General features: G+C 39.9%; 1 non-coding gene across 1 annotated transcript; it reads right to left on the bottom strand.

Annotated features, from left to right (window-relative positions):
- Positions 1–5,514: 5,514 nt before the first annotated feature.
- LOC131257106 (small nucleolar RNA R71) lies at positions 5,515–5,621 on the bottom strand. Its single transcript, XR_009177125.1, has one exon. It is a non-coding gene; the product is annotated as a small nucleolar RNA R71 (small nucleolar RNA).
- Positions 5,622–20,762: the final 15,141 nt, after the last annotated feature.

Consider the following 20,762-nt stretch of genomic DNA (forward strand, 5'->3'; position numbering starts at 1 on the left):
CTTGAAAACCCAAACCTAAACCCGATCTCGAACTGGAACCCAATTTCCTAAACCTAAAAATTAACATATTCTAAATTTCCTAAACCTATAGCTTATGACCTAAACCTATAACCTAAACCTATAACCTAAATGTATTCTTAAATCCCTAAACCTAAACCTACACCTAATCATAATCTCAACTCCCTAACCTAAACCTAAACCTAAACTTGAAAACCAAAACCTAAACCCTATCCTGAACCCGAACCCAATTTCCTAAACCTAAACCTTAACCTATTCTCAATTCCTTAAACCTATTTCTTATAACCTAAACCGAAACCTAAACCTATACCTTAACCTAAACCTAAACCTATAACCTATAACCTTAACATAAACCTAAAACCTAAATGTATTCTCAAATCCCAAAACCTAAACCTACACCTAATCGTAATCTCAACTCCCTAACCGAAACCTAAACCCAATCCCGAACCCGAACTCGATTTCCTAAACCTAAACCTTAACCTATTCTCAATTCCCTAAACCTTAACCTATAACCTAACATAAACCTAAACCTATTACCTGCACTTATAACCTAAACCTATAACCTAAACATAAGCCTAAAACCTAAACCTAAACCTAAAATTGAAATGTATTCTCAAATCCTTGAACCTAAATCTACACCTAATCCTAATCTCAACTCCATAACCTAAACTTAAACCTAAACTTGATAACCCAAACCTAAACCCGATCCCGAACTCGGACCCGATTTCCTAAACCTAAACCTTAACCTTAACGTATTCTCAATTCCCTAAAGCTATAACCTATATACTATAACCTATAACTAAAACCTAAACCTTAACCTAAACCTATAACCTAAGCCTAAACCTTAACCTAAACCTAAACCTAAACCTAAACCAAAACCTATAACCTTAACCTTAACCTAAACCTAAACCAAAACCTATAACCTAAACCTTAACCTATAACCTATAACCTAAACTTATAACCTATAACCTATAACCTAAAACCTAATCCTAAACCTAAATCTAAACCTAAAACCTAAAACCTAAAACTAAAACCTAAACCTAAACCTATTTTAATGATCAGTTTTATTTTTAAAAAGTGCCCACTTTTTTGGAAGAAGTTTATACAATTCTTTATGATTCTGAATTATAATGTTTTGATGGTTTAATACTTTTTTTTTCAGGTGAAAGACACAAAAAGAAAATTGTTGCTGATTTTTTTTCTTTTTTTACTTTATAATGTTAAACTTATATGTATTTATGTGTGGATGAATGTAATGTGGATAAGATTGCTTGTGTTTGGATGGGTGTAGTTTATGTTTGGATGAATGTAGTTTATGTTGGATTTACGTAGTTTGGGTTTAGATGGATGTGAATGTGAATATGATGAAATATATTATATAACAGGTGTATATCAGGAAGAATACGATGAAATATATTGTAACAGGTGTATATTGACCCTCTCATAAGGGACAGTCCATGACCGTCCTTTTAAAGGACGGTCCATGGCCGTCCTTTGAAGGCCCATAAGAGATGGTCTAGGACAGTCCTTTTTAAGGACGGTCCATGGCCGTCCTTTGAAGGCTCATCAGGGACGGTCCAAGACAATCCTTTTAAAGGATGGTCCATGGCCGTCCTTTAAAGGCTCATCAGAGACGGTCTACGACAGTCTTTTTTAAGGACGGTCCATGGCCGTCCTTTAAAGGCTCATTAGAGACGGTTCGAGACCGTCCTTTTTAAGGACGGTTCACGACCATCCTTTTTTCGTCAATAAGAATGATGGTTTTTGACCGTCCTTTAAGTAATACGACACGTCAAAATTTGACGGCCCTTGCGACGGTCCATGACCGTCCTTTTTGGTCATTTGAGACGGTTTTGGACTGTCCTTTTTTCACAGTTTTGGCGTAGTGGGCTAGTGAATTGTTGAGGGTCAAATATTGCATATTAGACCCTAGTTATTACATGGATTTATGACCATGAAAATGTTTAAAGGCCTATTTAAATCATGTTTGTGCTGCAGGGTGAATTTATGAGCATGTGACTGAAAAGGATGTTAAGAGAGTGGATTTAACGCTCTGATGTTACCAAGGTAAGGGAAGTACTACAAGGGACCAAGATCGATGGATTTACACGCCAGAGATTCGAGAAAATCAAGCCACTCATGTTACATAGGCCCGAAAATCGTCCAGAATGCAAGATCACAGGGTTCCCACCATCCACTCAGCTCAGAACATCATTCGTAGCTTGAGGACCATAAATGAACTGTACAAGTCAAATTTGAACCCTTGGATCTTTATGGAAGTGGCTCAACAGACACATCAGCCCTAAAACCTCGATTTGGAGCCCACTTGCTATCTGGATATGCCTCAACTTCCGTCCCCACTGTTAAAATGATATGAGAAAAGATATGAACGAAACGGATCTCCCATATACATCAAAGTAGACCCCACCTTGAGTGGCATGCGCACGCAGCACACGCGCACTCGCTGTGCACCAAACCACTCAAGCCGGTTGAACTCAGTTTGACTGAGCTTTCCTTCTCCAAAACGGAGTTTCAGTTTTCGTTCCAGCGTTCGCACGCCGTCCATGTTGGATGCTGATGTGGGCCACCATGAGTGTTTATTAGAGAAATCTGAACCGTCCATTCAAAGACCAAGGACCATATGACCCAGACCTAGAGGAGGAAACTAAAAGAGGACAGCTTGAATGGTTTTCAACCGTTCAAACACGGAACGGACGGCAGCAACAAAAGTTCTGTGGGCCACACTGAAACTAAGAAAAAGTCATCCATACTCGACTGGTTTTGTGAGGGGAATTCAGTGGACGGAATGGATTTTCCAGGCATCACCGATCATGGATCCCATCATCATCACAGCGTAATCATCTTATGCAGGCTCTGTTTCGCGTCTGGACGCTGTCCGAGTTTTGTGAAAGGTTGTATGACCATGGCGGTGATCGGACCGTCAATCAAAACCGTCCAGTAGCTATCCAAACAAGTTTTTACCACTCCTATGAGGTTGGATTTGTTAGTTTGGGCGATCCTACCTCTCGGATTCACCTGAAACACAACCCATCTCTGCGTTTTTGCTGAGCAGAGGTGCGCAGTCCAGCGTTTTTACGAACCACATTGCGTAAAGAGGAGTGCGGAACTCCTGCTCCAGGGCGTCCTTGCCTATAAGAAAGAAGAGAGAGAGAATGGAAGGGGGCATTCAATTGACAGGGATCCACGGTTGGGAATCTTTTAACGTGAGAGAGAGAAAGAATTGTTAAGAGTGTTTTTATTTATTTATTTTCTGAATCTTTGGAGGATTAGCCAAATCATGTCAGGCTAAACCTCTTAGCTAGGGCTAAGAGGTGAAGCTTGTGGCGTGATGAAATGATCCTACGGTTTGATTCATGTCGTACTTGTTATTAATTGGTTTGATTTTAAGGAAGGCTTTAGTTTTTAATGGTTTATTGTGACTGATATTACAGTAAATCTGTGATGGCGTGAGTTTTTCCTTTTCATTATCCTGATTATGCAGTTAGGAAGTCCTATTGTTCACCATCGTCTCCTGGGCATGGTTGGATGATGGAATCCTTCCTAACATTCATACATCTATCTGATTGATTGTTGATTAGTGTAATTCTGTTGTTTACTTTGTCTCATAGACATGGTTTTGTGATGGAATCAACTCTAATTCTCATACATTTCATCTCTTTGAAAACTAGATCGAAGGAAGTTCAGATTGAGTTTTAGTGGCATATCTTCCAACTGGATGAAGATAGGACCCGAAGTCCAGTTGAGTTCATGAATTAAGCGTAGATCTCCCTGATCTCTACAAGTGGATCCTCTGAATCCCTAGTTTCCTACCTCTAAATTTCTTAAGTTTTACATTAATATTTCACCATTATTCCTCAAATTATAATCAATTTAGATTTCATCTTAGTCTAATTTTAACTCTACCTAGTTTCAGATAACGTACAGGTTTCAGTCCCTTGGGATTCAACCTCAGTCTCACTGAGTTTATCACTACATCACAACCCTATACTTGGGGAGTGAACAAGTTTTTGGCGCCGTTGCCTGAGATTGATGGTTACGATTCTTTGAAATTAATTAGTTTTAGAATTAGTTTGAGATTAGGATTTTACTAACTTTAGTTTTAAATTCTTATTTCTATTTGATTTCTAGAACTAACTTGTTCCTGTTTTGTAGGATCCTGACATAAACTTCTAAATTGGTAATCCCTTTCTAATTTCTCTACTTTTTCTATTTTTAGAATTAGGGTTTGAGTTTTAGAAATTTTCTAATTCTAGTATTTTTCTATTTTTAGGAAATAGTTTGTTTTTAGAAACTTTCCTCTTTTGTTTTTAGAAACTAGGTTAGTTATTTACTCTTTTAGAAATTCTTCCCTTTTTAGAAACTAACCCAACTTTCCTGTTTTGTAGGATTCTGAGATAGGTTTCTAAATTGGTAATTTCTTTCTTAATTTCTTCATTGCTATTTCTAAATTAGGATTTATTTTAGCAAGTTTCTAATTCTAACTCTTTTAGAATCTTTGTTTCCTAATTTATTTTTAGAAATTTTCTACTTATAGATTTTTTAGAAACTAACTTTCCTATTTTGTAGGCTTTTAAGATAGAAATTTCTAATTCGGTAAGCTCTTTCTCTACTTTCTATTTTTCAGATCTCTTTTAGTAATTTACTTACTAGTTTAGGACTTTCCTAATTTATTTTAAATTTTCACTTTCTTTTAGGAATTTCTTCTTTTAGAAACTAGTTTACTTTTATCTTTCTTTTTAAGGATTTTCTAATTTTAGACCTTCTTTTTAGAAACTGATTTGTTTTGTTTTCTTTTGTAGATTTTTAACTTAGAGACTCCAATTTGGTAACTTCTTTCCAACCCTCTCTTTCTTTCTAGATTTTCTTTTCCTTTCTTAGGATTAGGTTTCGAATTTGATCGAGGGTTGTGAGTGTTTCAAGCCCAAGTGGGCCCGTGACGACACTCGACGTCTCTTGACTGAAGGAGGATTGGTTGAGGGGTTAACTATTCATCGCAGGACTAAACACCACTCGAAATCCCCTGAGTTAATTGAAGTGATGGCTGAGAACCAACCTCTTCTACCTCAACCCAGGGTGGAGGACATTCAGGATGAGAATGAGGTGCATTAAGCACCCCTGCCTCGTACTTTACGAGATTATTTACAACCAGCGGGGGTGAGTACGCTCTCATGCATGATTTTTTCCAAAAATACAGGACATATGGACATCAAGCCAGGGGTTATCCAACTCCTTCCTAAGTTTCATGGGCTTGAATCTGAAGAACCATACCTACATTTGAAAGAATTTGATGAGATCATAGCCACTTTATATTTTCAAAATGTGTCTGAGGGCACAATCAGGCTGAAACTCTTTCCTTTTTCCTTGAAGGAGAAGGCTAAGACGTGGTTACATTCACTGTGTCCTAGATCCATTGGCACATGGAATGATATGTAGAGGGAATTTATAAAGAAAATTTTTCCACATCGTAAAACGATAACCCTTAGAAAAACAATCATGAACTTCACTCAAAAGGAGGATGAAACATTTTACTAATGTTGGGAAAGGTTCAAGGATTTGGTCAGTTCATGCCCACAACACGGCTTTGAAACGTGGCGCATTACAAATTTTTTCTATGATGGACTGACATCTTCCATGCGCCAAATGGTCGAGACAATGTGTAATGGAGAATTCATTAATAAAAATGTTGACAAGGTAAGGGATTACCTCGATAGTCTTGCTGAAAAAACACAATCATAGAACTATTACCCAAAATCGAACACCACGTCTAGGCCAACTCAATCTAAGGAGAAAGGTGGATTGTATCTCATGAAAGAGAAGGATGATCTCAAGTATAAAGTGACTACGCTCATGAGAAAAGTTGAGGCCATGGAAGGAAAGAAGGATAAGGTTAATGAAAGTGTTTGCGGCATATGTGATTGCAACATTCATACAATTGAAAATTGTCCTACGATATCCACCTTCCGAGAGGTGTTGAATGAACAATCCAATGCCATAAATAATTATCAAAGACCTTTCAATGGACCAACCTCTAATACATACAATCCTGGTTGGAAAAATCATCCAAACTTTAGTTGGAGAAATGGACAAACTGTTACCCCTCAAGGTTTCTTCAATCAAAATCCAAATCAGGGGAAACCTCAAGAAGAACTTGTTCAAAATTCCATGCAAGAGCTGACCCAGGCAATGCAAGACTTTATGCAAAAGATGGATTCAAGTATGACGGTTATAGAAAAGGGGATGCTTCCTACACAACTGCTCCCCAATCCTAAACCGCAATACAAGATAAGTGATCCCAGCTCTTCAAATCAAATGGGGCACACTAAATCCATCACCACTCTTAGGAGTGGGAAGATCATTGATAAAACCCTTCTGGTTAGGCCCGAAAAGCCTCAAGAACCAAAAGAGGACAACAATAATGGATCTAGTGAGGCCCCACAAAAATTAGAACCAGAACTTCTAGAAATTCCAGTTGCTCCATTTCCCCAACGGTTGGTTGCACCAAAACCTCTCTCTAACTCTCAAGATATCCTAGAGGTGTTGAAACAAGTGAAAGTCAACATTCCTCTACTTGATGTCGTAAAACAGATACCTTCATATGCCAAATTCTTGAAAGACTTATACACGACCAAACGACGGCAGAGTATTCAAAAGAAGATCTTCTTGACTAAGAAAGTGAGTGTCATCCTAAAGTAAGACGTGCCACAGAAATTCAAAGATCCCGGTAGCCCAACCATATCATGTATAATCGGGGACCATCGAATTGATCATGCACTTCTTGACTTAGGAGTGAGCATCAATCTGATTCCCTACTCGGTATACAAACAGTTAGGTTTAGGTGAATTAAAACCCACCCTAACCATACTACAACTTGTTGATCACTCTGTTCATGTACCAAGAGGGATAATTGAGGATGTGTTAGTCCAAGTTGATAGATTTTACTACCCTGTAGATTTTATTATCCTGGACACCGAACCCATCAATAACATGAGCACTCAGATTTCCGTCATTCTTGGTCGCCCATTCCTTGCCACTTCAAACGCAATTATCAATTGCAGGAATGGTGTCATGACTATGTCCTTTGGGAATATGACATTGGAGTCAAACATCTTTTTCAATAATGGCAGAAACTTAGAGGATGATGATGATTTCCACGACATTAACATGATTGACTCTTTAGTGGAAGATACGACACCTCTGACCTTATCCTCTGACCCTCTAGAGACGTGCCTGGCCCACTCTCATGATTTTGATGATGACATGATTAGGGAGACGTGTGCCTTGCTTGATATTGCACCGGTACTTAAAGTTAACCGGTGGAGGCCACAATTTGAAGAGTTATCCCAAACGGATGTAGTGCCCCACCGTCTAACCTCAAGCTGCCGAAGCTTGACCTAAAACTTTTACCCTCTGATTTAAAATATGTCTATTTAGGTCAAGATGAGACATTTCCGATGGTGATCTCTGCCCACCTGGAGAAAGAACAGGAGAGTATGCTCATATCTACTCTCATTGAGCATAAGAGAGCCCTTGGATGGGCGATAGTGGACCTCAAGGGAATCGAACCCTCGATTTATACTCACCGCATTTATCTTGAGGATAATGCGAAGACCGCTCGGCAATCACAACGTAGACTAAATCCAAACATGAGGGAAGTAGTTAAGGCCAAGGTTCTTAAACTATTAGATGTGGGTATCATATACCCCATATCCGATAGTCAATGGGTGAGTCCAACTTAGGTGGTTCCTAAGAAGTCCGGGATCACTATCATAGCCAATGCCAATAATGAACTCGTGCCAACTAGAGTTACTACTGGTTGGAGAATGTGCATTGACTATAGGAAGCTGAATACCATCACGAGGAAGGACCACTTTCCTTTGCCCTTCATTGATCAAATCTTAGAACGGCTAGCTAGTCATTCCTATTACCGTTTCCTTGACGGGTATTTGGGCTACGATCAGATTGAAATCGCCCCTGAGGACCAGGAAAAGATCACATTTACATGTCCCTACGGCACCTTTGCCTACAGAAGAATGCCATTCAGATTATGTAATGCCCCTGCCACCTTTCAGCGATGTATGATGAGTATCTTTTTTGACATGGTGGGGAAATATGTAGAGGCCTTCATGGATGATTTCTCTATTTTTGGTTCATCTTTCAGCGAGTGCTTAGAGAGTCTTAAATGTGTGCTGAGAAGATGTGAAGAAAAGAACTTGGTACTTAATTGGGAGAAGTGCTATTTCATGGTTCATAAGGGAATTGTCCTTGGACATATTATCTCGTCCAAAGGAATCGAGGTGGATAAGGCAAAAATCGATCTTATCTCTAACCTACCTCCACCCAAGAATATTAGAGACGTGCGATCCTTCTTAGGACACGCAGGATTTTACAGGTGATTCATAAAAGACTTTAGTCTCTTCTCTCATCCTTTGTGTAATCTACTTCAAAAGGATGCACCATATGAGTGGACTGAGACATGTCAGGAAGCTTTCACTAAGCTTAAGGGCATGTTGACTAGTGCACCCATCATACAACCACCCTACTGGGGCATTCCTTTTGAACTTATGTGCGACGCGTTTAATTATGCTCTTGGGGCGGTTCTAGGCTAGCAAAAAAATAAGAAACCCTACGTTATTCATTATGCGAGTAAGACTTTAAATCCTGCCCAAGTGAACTACTCGACTACGGAAAAGGAACTCTTGGCCGTAGTGTTCACTTTGGACAAATTTTAGTCCTACTTGATTGGATCCAAGATCATTATTTACACTGATCACGCGGCACTCAAGTATCTTCTGTCTAAGAATGATGCTAAGCCCTGCTTAATACGATGGATCCTCCTACTTCGGGAATTTGACCTAGAAATAAAAGATAAAAAGGGAGTAGAGAACGTAGTGGCTGACCATCTTTCTCACCTTAATCTCTCTGATTCCCTTGAAACGATACATATGAATGACATGTTCCCCGATGAACAATTGTTCAGAGTCTCCCATTCACCTTGGTTCGCTGATATTGCTAATTATCTTGCCACAGGTTCCATACCGACACATTGGACTACGTAAGATAAGAAGAAATTTTTCACCAAGGTATGCAACTTTTTCTGGGATGATCTATATTTGTTTAAATATTGCCCAGACCAAATCCTGAGGAGATGTGTGCCAGATGATGAGCATCAGAGTGTCATCTCCTTTTGTCACTCACAGGCCTGTGGTGGTCACTTTTCTGCTAAAAAGACCACGACCAAGATTCTGCAGTGTGGTTTTTACTGGCCCACTATGTTTAGGGACACTCATGAGTTTTGCAAAGCCTGTGAGCATTGTCAGAAATTGGGAGCGTTGTCCCGTCGAAATATGATGCCCTTGAATTTCATTCTTATCATCGAGGCATTTGATTGCTGGGGCATTGATTTCATGGGACCATTCCCCCAATCTTTTGGAAATCTATATGTTTTGCTCGCTGTAGACTATGTCACTAAATGGGTTGAAGCGATTCCGTGTCGGAATAATGACCATCGCACGGTCATTAAATTCCTAAAAGAGAACATCCTTTCCCGATTCGGAACGCCTCGAGCTATCATTAGTGATGGGGGCTCACACTTTTATAATAGGCCATTCAAGAGTTTAATGAAGAAATAAGATATTTCTCATAAGGTGAGCACCCCATATCATCCACAGACAAGTGGGCAAGTTGAGATTTTCAATAGGGAGATCAAACACATTTTGGAGAAAACAGTTAACCTTGACCGTAAGGATTGGTTAATCCGATTGACTGATGCCTTATGGGCTCACCGTACTGCGTTTAAAACCCCTATTGGAATGTCACCCTATAGACTTGTCTATGAGAAGACTTGCCACTTGCTTATGGAGTTGGAACATAGAGCCTACTGGGTAATAAAAAAATTGAATTAAAATTTAGACAACGCTAGCTCGCTACGCAAACTTCAGTTGAATGAACTCAAAGAAATTCGGAACGACGCATACGAGAACTCGAGAACTTATAAGGACAGAATGAAGGCGTTTTATGACCAACGTATTCTACGGAAATCATTCACATCTGGTCAGAAAGTCCTTTTGTATGACTCTCGACTACATCTCTTTCCGGGTAAGCTTCGATCTCGTTGGACCGGCCCTTATATTGTTGTTACTGTTTATCCTCATGGGGCCGTTGAGATAAGAGACCCCGACAATGGCAAGGAGTTTAAAGTAAATGGACATCGATTAAAACCATTTGTCGAGAAATTTGATTCAGAGGACATGTCCATGCCTCTGACTGCTTCTGTTTACCAGGATTGATCTCCTAGTCTGATGGAGGTGTAGGTAGGTTTATCGCTTTCATAGGACTAGGGTAGTTTACTTTATTTGTCTAGCTGAAGACGGTAAACTTAGCGCTCTTGGGAGGCAACCCAGCCTTTTATTTTATTTTATTTTATTTTATTTTAGTTAGTTAGTTCAAATGTTTGTGGGTAACATTGCTGCAAATCCTCACGAGACTACAACTCGTCCGCTAGGGACAACCTAGGGGTTTAAAGGCTTATTGCATAAACTAAATGCAATCGAGAGCACCTACGAAAGTGGTATAGGTAGGATCTTTTTTTTAATGATTTTATTTTAGCTTTTGTTGGTTTCTCTCTTGTGCTAACTTGCATTCATGCTGAGTTTTTTGTGTAAAAGCTTCTTAAATCCCTCATCCAGGTACAATCTTCCCATCACTTCTCATTTACTTTAATTATCTCATGTACATTGCGAGCATATCTTTTACATTGAGGACATTGTAAATTTTTAGTTGAGGGTGGGAGATTAGGCTACCTAATCAGTGTTTTCTTGGTCTTAAGCAGAAATTGTGAAGATTTTTAAATTTTTTTGGAATTTCGTATGAATTCGAAGTAATTTCGACAACCATCTTGGATTGAGACTTACAAGATACATGATGTTAGTGATTTATGTCTCTTGGATTTAGTTGTTTGATAGATTTCACAGTTATCAATCCATGATTAGAAGTTTTAAACATTGATTGAGTCATGATTTCACAAAACACATCTTGCTTGCACATTAAGGGTTCAGTTCGATATTAAAAGATTAACTTGGTGATCACTAAGCTTGAAAGGAACCAACCTGAGAAATTGAAAGGATTGGGCGAATGGTCTACACCATAGATTTGCTCCCTATAGGTGTAGATTCAATCCCCCATGGATGATATGTGAAAAAAGTTGGGTGTACAGTCTTCACCATAGGTTTGCTCCCTATAGGTGAGGATTCGATTCCCCTTCTTGGCGTTACTTTTAATGGAAAAATCAAAAGCTAGAAAAATGAAAACATGATCTGTGAGGCAAGTTTTTCTTTAAGTTTTGGTTATCATGAATTCTCTTGTTGGTTACCAATGATATCCTGAAATAGAGAAGTGAATTTTAATGATGATAAGCCGAGAATACACTATACAACCATGGAACTCAATGTTTAGAATTGTTCTAATTGATGGATTAATACTTTGAATTTAATTATGAAGTTTACTGTGCGCTTGAGTCCAGGAGAAAGTAATGTCCAATAGTCATGAATCTTAGACTTCTCGTATTTGGGTTATTTTTCAAAAATCACTTGAGTTTATAGAAATTGTCCTGTAATTCTCAGTTTATTTTTCGCATACTTTGCTCGGGACTAGCAAAATGCTGGTTGGGGGTTGTGTTGAGGGTCAAAATATTGCATATTAGACCTTAGTTATTACATGGATTTATGACCATGAAAATGTTTAAAGGCCTATTTAAATCGTGTTTGTGCTGCAGGGTGAATTTACGAGCATGTAACTGAAAAGGATGTTAAGAGTGTGGATTTAACGCTCTGATGTCACCAAGGAAAGGGAATGACTACAAGGGACCAAGATCGACGGATTTACACACCAGAGATTCGAGAAAATCGGGCCACTCATGTTACACGGGCCCAAAAATCATCCAGAATGCAAGATCACAGGGTTCCCACCATCCGCTCAGCTCAGAACATCATTCGTAGCCTGAGGACCATAAATGAACCGTACAAGTCAAATTTGACCCTTGGATCTTTATGGAAGTGGCTCAACAGACACATCAGCCTTAAAACCTCGATTTGGAGCCCACTTGCTATCTGGATATGCCTCAACTTCCGTCCCCACTGTTAAAATGATATGAGAAAAGATATGGACCGAACGGATCTCCCATATACATCAAAGTAGACCCCACCTTGAGTGGCATGCGCACGTAGCGCACGTGCACTCGCTGTGCACCAAACCACTCAAGCCGGTCGAACTCGGTTTGACCGAGCTTTCCTTCTCCAAAACAGAGTTTCCGTTTTCGTTCCAGTGTTCGCACGCCATCCATGTGGGATGCTGTTGTGGGCCACCATGAGTGTCTATTAGAGAAATCTGAACCGTCCATTCAAAGACCAAGGACCATATGACCCAGACCTAGAGGAGGGAACTAAAAGAGGACAGCTTGAATGGTTTTCAACCGTTCAAACACGGAACAGACAACAGCAACAAAAGTTCTGTGGGCCACACTGAAACTAAGAAAAAGTCATCCATACCCGACTAGTTTTGTGAGGGGAATTCAGTGGACGGAATGGATTTTCCAGGCATCACCGATCATGGATCCCATCATCATCACAGCGTAACCATCTTACGCAGGCTCTGTTTCGCGTCCGGATGCTGTCCGAGTTTTGCGGAAGGTTGTATGACCATGGCGGTGATCGGACTGTCAATCAGAATCGTCCAGTAGCTATCCAAACAAGTTTCTACCACTCCTATGAGGTTGGATTTGTTAGTTTGGGCGATCCTACCTCTCGGATTCACCTGAAACACAACCCATCTCTGCGTTTTTGCTGAGCAGAGGTGCGCAGTCCGGCGTTTTTGTGAACCACATTGTGTAAAGAGGAGTGCAGAACTCCTGCTCTAAGGCGTCCTTGCCTATAAGAAAGAAGAGAGAGAGAACGGAAGCGGGCATTCAATTAGCAAGGATCCACGGCTGGGAATCTTCTAACATGAGAGAGAGAAAGAATTGTTAAGAGTATTTTTATTTGTTTATTTTTTGAATCTTTGGAGGATTAGCCAAATCATGTCAGGCTAAACCTCTTAGCTAGGGCTAAGAGGTGAAGCTTGTGGCGTGATGGAATGATCCTACGGTTTGATTCATGTCGAACTTGTTATTGATTGGTTTGATTTTAAGGAAGGCTTTAATTTTTAATGGTTTATTGTGACTGATATTACAATAAATCTGCGATGGCGTGAGTTTTTCCTTTTCATTATCCTGATTATGCAGTTAGGAAGTCCCGTTGTTCACCATCGTCTCCTGAGCATGGTTGGATGATGGAATCCTTCCTAACATTTATACATCTATCTGATTGATTGTTGATTAGTGTAATTCTGCTGTTTACTTTGTCTCATGGGCATCGTTTTGTGATGGAATCAACTCTAATTCTCATACCTTTCATCTCTTTGAAAACTAGATCGAAGAAAGTTCAGATTGAGTTTTAGTGGCATATCTTCCAACTGGATGAAGATGGGACTCGAAGTCCAGTTGAGTTCATGAATCAAGCGTAGATCTCCCTGATGTCTACAAGTGGATCATCTGAATCCCTAGTTTCCTACCTCTAAATTTCTTAAGTTTTACATTAATATTTCACCATTATTCCTTAAATTATAATAAATTTAGATTTCATCTTAGTTTAATTTTAACTCTACCTAGTTTCAGATAACGTACAGGTTTCAGTCCCTTGGGATTCGACCTCGGTCTCACCGAGTTTATCACTACATCACAACCCTATACTTGGGAAGTGAACATGAATCCCTTGCCAACCAGCTGTTGTTGAAGCTCTGTGGCCCCACCATAATGTATCTGTTTTATCCATGCTGTTCATCCATTTTCTAGCTTATTTTAAGAGCCCAAAATTGAGGCAGATCCAAATCTCATGTGGATCACACCACAAGAAACAGTAGAGATTGAACACGTACCGTTGAAAACTTTTTTCCGGCAACAGAAGTATTATATCAGGTTGACATTTGTGTTGTCCCTTCATCCAGGTTTCTGTGACCTTACCAACAGGTTGGAGGCGGAGTTTGCAGAGACCACTCTGGCAGAATGATTTTTGCTTTCAGTCGGCAATTTGAGGTGATTACCAATACGGTGGCGGAAGCTTGGGCCTTGCTTGAGGGTTTAACCATCTGTTCAAACCTGGGCCTATCTAAGATTATTGTTGAATTAGACTCTGAAATAGTTGTTAATGCGGCTAAAGATCCGTTTGTTGCTTGCCCTGGGAGCATCTGGTACGCCATGGGTGAAATTCATTCCAAACGGCCACCCCTTAATCTCACCTTCACTCGTATATTTCATGAAGGTAATGAGGTAATGGATGCACTAGCCAGGTCGGCCAGTGAAGGCTGCTGTTCACTCCCCAAGTATAGGGTTGTGATGTAGTGATAAACTTGGTGAGACTGAGGTCGAATCCCAAGGGACTGAAACCTGTACGTAATCTGAAACTAAATAGGACTAGAATTAGACTAAGATGAAATCTAAATCGAATGAATTTGAGGGAATAATGGTGAAATATCAATCTAAAACTTAAAGAATTCAGAGGTAGGAAACTAAGAATTCAGAGGATCCACTTGTAAAAATCAGGGAGATCTACGGTCGATTCAAGAACTCAACTGGACTTCGAGTCCCATCTTCATCCAGTTGGAAGATATAAACTGAAAATCAACTCTTAATTTTATTTAATCTAGTTTTCAAGAGATCAAACGGGTGTAAATTAGAATAGATTCCATCACAAAACTATGCCCATGAGACAAAGCAAACAATAGAATTAAACCAACTCACAGCCAATTTGAGTGATGCATGAATGTCAGGAAGAGTTCCGTCATCCAACCATGCCCAGGAGACGATGGTGAACAACAGGATTCCCAAATTCATAAACCCTATAATGCTAAGAACATGCTCAAAGCTATCGTAGATCTATTGTAATTTCAGTCACAACAAACCATTAAAAACTGGAAGCATTCCTATTAATCAAACTAAATCAACATCAATTTAGTCTAACATGAATCAAAGCCATAACATTAATCAAAACCATAGAATCGTTCCCATCACACCGCAAGCTTCACCTCTTAGCCCTAGCTAAGAGGTTTAGCCACTCATGAACATAATGAGGCTAAACATATAAAATAAACATAAGTAGAAATTAAGAAAAGAGAAGGAAAAAACTCTTTTGAAGCTTTGCCCGTGCTCCACTCTCTCTCTCTCCTTCTCGGCTCTCCTTCTGATCCACGTCCACAAACCGATGGATGCTTCCCCTCCTCCATCCCTTCTCCCTCTCATTTTCCTTCCTTTTATAGAGGAGGAATAGTCGGTCCAGAGTCCACCAGACTAACTCTGTTTTTGCTGAAGAAAACAGCCGCACCCTATTTTTATATCTGACATGGAGAATACACCCGGCGTTTCAAATTAGTTTGGGAGAAAAGAACCTCCTGTCTTCGAAATTCGCTTCTTGGTGAGGAAAAGAACCCCTTGCTTAGAACTTTGGATGGTTTGGATCAATTATCTAGCCACGATTAAGATCACGGAATGGCCACGGAGGGCCGGACGTGCGAACGCACGTCCCTGCGTGAACAAGGATGCTGTGATGATCCGTGGGCCCCATAGTGTTGTTTTCGATAAAATCAACCCTGTCCATTGAATTCCTGGCGAAAATTCAACCAGGAAGGGGTGGTTTTGGTCGAGTTTGAAGTGGCCCATTGTATCAAATCAACACACCGTTCATCCTGCGTTTAAACAGTTAAAAACCGATCTCTATTGTCCTCTGGAATTCCGTCACCTACAAGATGGTTACACCCCCCCATGGACACATTGTACGGTCCCGATTGTCCATGTGATGGATGGTGTGGGCCCACTACACACTTCAGCGGATGCACGTCCGCTTCCTGGCCAAAAACGAAATTCCCGTTTTAGAAAGAATACGGATCAGCGCGGTTTGACTGCCCTGACCATTTGATGTAGCGTGTGTGCGCTTCTATTATGTGCACGCCAAATAATATGTGGGTTCTACTGTGATATATGTGAGTGATCCAATCCGTCCATCCATTTTTTCATCCAAATTAAAAGATTGAGACCAACTTTAAAGCATATCCAGATATCAGGTGGATCCCAAATCAGGGATATGGGGGCTGGTCTGTCCATTGGGCAACTTCCAAAGGGATCCAATGGGTGAAATTTTAGGTGTACGGTTAATTAAGTATCCTCAGCACATTTATAAAGTCTCAAGCCGAACGGACGGTGAGAACCCTCTAATCTTGCATTCTGGACGATTCCCATGCCTCTTCATCGATGATCACGCGATTTTCTTCGATCTATAGCATGTAAATCCTTCTATCCTAGTCCCCTGGAGTCCGTCCCTCGCCTTTAGTGTCATTAGAGCATTAAATCCATGCTTTAAGCTCCCTTTTCAGTCCATGCTCGTAAATACACTCTGCATCACAAACATGATTAAAGCGGGCCATTAAACGGTATCATGTTCGTAAATCCAAGCAATAACTGGTGTCTAATATATAATATTTGACCCTCAACACAACCTCCAACTAGCATTTTGCTAGTCCCGAGCAAGGTATGCGATAAATAAGTTGAGAATTACGAAACAATTCCTGTGAAACCGAGTGATATTTTGAAAAATGATTCAGATATGAAAAATCTAAGATTCATGAATGTTGGGCATAATTCTCTCCTAGACTCAAGCACACGGTAACTTCATAATTAAGTTCAAAATATTAGTCCATCAATTAGAACAATTCTAAACATTGAATTCCATGGATGTATAGTCTAATCTCGACTTATCAATATTAACATTCACCACTCTATTTAAGGATATCATTGGTAACCAATAAGAGAATTCACGATAACCAAAACTTGCCTCACACATTATCTTTTCATTCTTTTAATTTTTGATTTTTTCATTAAAAGTAACGCCAAGAAGGGGAATCAAATCCTCACCTATAGGGAGCAAACCTATGGTAAAGACTGTACACCCAACTCTTTTTCAAATATCATCCATGGGGAATCGAATCCTCACTTATAGGGAGCAAACCTATGGTAAAGACTGTTCGCCCAATCCATTCAATTTTCTCAAGTTGGTTCCTTTCATGTTTAGTGATTACCAAGTTAATCCTTCAATATCGAACTGAACCCTTAATGTGCAAGTAAGATGTGTTTTGTGAAATCATGATTCAATCAATATTTAAAACTTCTAATCATGGATTGACAATTCAAACTTAATTGCGAAATCTAAAAGATACTGAATCTAAGAGTCATAAATTACCAACATTAACGTATCTTGAAATTCTAAGTGCCCTAGATGGCCATCAAAATCACTTTGAATTCACAAGAAATTCCAAAAAAAATTAAAAATTTTCACAATTTTTTTTTTTGCTCAAGACCAAGAAAATACTGATTAGGAAACCTAATCTCCCACCCCCAACCTAAAATCTACATTGTCCTCAATGTAAAAGAAATAAGCATGCAATGCACATGGGACAACGAAAATATAAGAGGAGTGATGGAAAGATAGTACCTGGACGAAAGAATCAAGAGGCTTTCCAAAGATATCTACGTAAGAGCGGGTTAGCACAAGAGAGAAATCAACAGAAGTAAAATAAAAAATAACAAAAATAAAATCCTACCTACACTACTTTCGCAGGTGCTCTCGATTGCATTTAGTATATGCAACAAGCCTTTAAACCCCTAGGCTGCCCCTAGTGGACGAGTTGTAGTCTCGTGAGGGTTTGTAGCAGTGTTACCCACAAACATTGAACTAACTAACTAGGAAAATGAAACGAAATGAAAAGATGGGTTGGCTCCCAGGAGCGCTAAGTTTACCGTCTATCTTAAAACAGCATAAAGGAAACTACCCTAGTCTTATGAAAACAGGAAACCTACCTATATCTCCATCAGACCAGGAGATCAATCCTGGTAAACAGGATCAGTCAGAGGTATGGACATGTCCTCTAAATCAACTTTCTCAACAAATGGCTTTAAGCGATGTCCATTTACTTTAAACTCCTTGCCATTGTCAGGATCTCTTATCTCAATGGCCCCATGAGGATACGCGGTGACCACAATGTAAGGGTCAGTCTAACGAGATCGAAGCTTACCTGGAAAGAGATATAATCGAGAATTATACAAAAGGACTTTCTGACCAGGTGTGAATGATTTTCGTAGAATACGTTGGTCATAAAACGCTTTCATTCTGTCCTTGTAAATTCTCGAGTTCTCGTATGTATCGTTCTGGATTTCTTCGAGTTCATTCAACTGAAGTTTGCGTAGCGAGCCAGCGTTGTCCAAATTGAAATTCAATTTTTTTTATTGCCCAGTAGGCTCTATGTTCCAACTCCACAAGAAAGTGTCAAGCCTTCCCATAGACAAGTGTAAAGGGAGACATTCCAATAGGGATTTTAAATGCAGTACGGTAAGCCCATAAGGCATCAGTCAATCGGATTAACCAATCCTTACGGTCAGGGTTAACTATTTTCTCCAAAATGTGTTTGATCTCCCTATTAAAAATCTCAACTTGCCCACTTGTCTGTAGGTGATATGGGGTGCTTACCTTATGAGAGATATCATATTTCTTCATTAAACTCTCGAATGGCCTATTACAAAAGTGTGAGCCCCCATCACTAATGATAGCTCGAGGCGTTTCGAATCGGGAAAGGATGTTCTCTTTTAGGAATTTAATGACCGTGCGATGGTCATTATTCTGACATGGAATCGCTTCAACCCATTTAGTGACATAGTCTACAGCGAGCAAAATATATAGATTTCTAAAAGATTGGGGAAATGGTCCCATGAAATCAATGCCCCAACAATCAAATGCTTCTATGATAAGGATGGGATTCAAAGGCATCATATTTCGATGGGACAATGCTCCCAATTTATGACAACGCTCACAAGCTTTGTAAAATTCATGATTGTCCCTGAACATAGTGCGCCAGTAAAAGCCACACTGTAAAATCTTGGCTATTGTCTTTTTGGCAGAAAAGTGACCACCACAGGCCTGTGAATAACAGAAAGAGATGATACTCTGATGCTCAACGTCTAGCACACATCTCCTTAAGATTTAGTCTGGGCAATATTTAAATAAATATGGATCATCCCAGAAAAAGTTGCGCACCTCGGTAAAGAATTTCTTCTCATCTTGTGCAGTCCACTGTGTCGGTATGGAACCTGTGGCAAGATAATTAGCAATATCAGCGAACCAAGGTGAATGAGAGACTCTAAATAGTTGCTCATCAGGGAACATGTCATTGATATGGGTCGCCTCAAGGGAATCAGAGGTATCAAGGCGAGAAAGGTGGTCGGCCACTACGTTCTCTACTCCCTTTTTAGCTTTAATCTCTAAATCAAACTCTTAGAGTAGAAGGATCCATCGTATCAGGTGGGGTTTAGAATCATTCTTAGAAAGAAGATACTTAAGTGCCGCATGATCTGTGTAGATAATGATCTTGGATCTGATCAAGTAGGACCTAAATTTGTTCAAGGCGTACACTACGGCTAAGAGTTTCTTTTCCGTAGTCGAGTAGTTCACTTGGGCAGGATTTAAAGTCCTACTCATGTAATGAATGACGCAGGGCGTCTTATCTTTTCTCTGACCTAGAACCGCTCTAAGAGCATAATCAGAAGCGTCGCACATAAGCTCAAAAGGAAGGCTCCAGTCGGGTGGTTGTATGATCGGTGCACTAGTCAACATGCCCTTAAGCTTAGTGAAATCTTCCTGACATGGCTCAGTCTACTCGTATGGTGCATCCTTTTGAAGTAGATTACATAAAGGACGAGAGATGAGACTAAAGTCCTTTATGAATCTTCTATAAAACCCAGCATGTCCTAAGAAGGATCGCACATCTCGTATGTTCTTGGGTGGAGGTAGATTAGAGATAAGATCAATTTTTGCCTTATCCACTTCGATTCCTTTGGACGAGATAATATGTCCAAAGACAATTCCCTTATGAACCATGAAATAACACTTCTCCCAATTAAGTACCAAGTTTTTCTCTTCACATCTTTTCAGTACATATTTAAGACTTTCTAAGCACTTGCTAAAAGATGAACCAAAAACAGAAAAATCATCCATGAAGACCTCTAGATATTTTCCCACCATGTCAGAAAAGATACTCATCATACATCGCTGAAAGGTGGCAGGGGCATTACATAATCCGAATGGCATCCTTCTGTAGGCAAAGGTGCCATAGGGACATGTAAATGTGGTCTTTTCCTGGTCCTCAGGGGCGATTTCAATCTGATTGTAGCCTGAATACCCATCAAGGAAACAGTAATAGGAATGACCAGCTAGCTTTTCCAAGATTTGATCAATGAAGGGCAAAGGAAAGTGGTCCTTCCTCGTGACGGTATTCAGCTTCCTATAGTCAATGCACATTCTCCAACCATTAGTAACTCTAGTTGGCACGAGTTCATTATTAGCATTAGCTATGATAGTGATCCCGGACTTCTTAGGAACCACCTGAGTTGGACTCACCCATTGACTATCGGATATGGGGTATATGATACCCACATCTAATAGTTTAAGAACCTTGGCCTTAACCACTTCCCTCATGTTTGGATTTAGTCTACGTTGTGATTGCCAAGCGGTCTTCGCATTATCCTCAAGATAAATGTGGTGAGTAAAAATCGAGGGGTCGATTCCCTTGAGGTCCGCTATTGTCCATCCAAGGGCTTC

Source organism: Magnolia sinica, chromosome 9 (assembly GCF_029962835.1).
Source record: "Magnolia sinica isolate HGM2019 chromosome 9, MsV1, whole genome shotgun sequence".
NCBI lineage: Eukaryota > Viridiplantae > Streptophyta > Magnoliopsida > Magnoliales > Magnoliaceae > Magnolia > Magnolia sinica.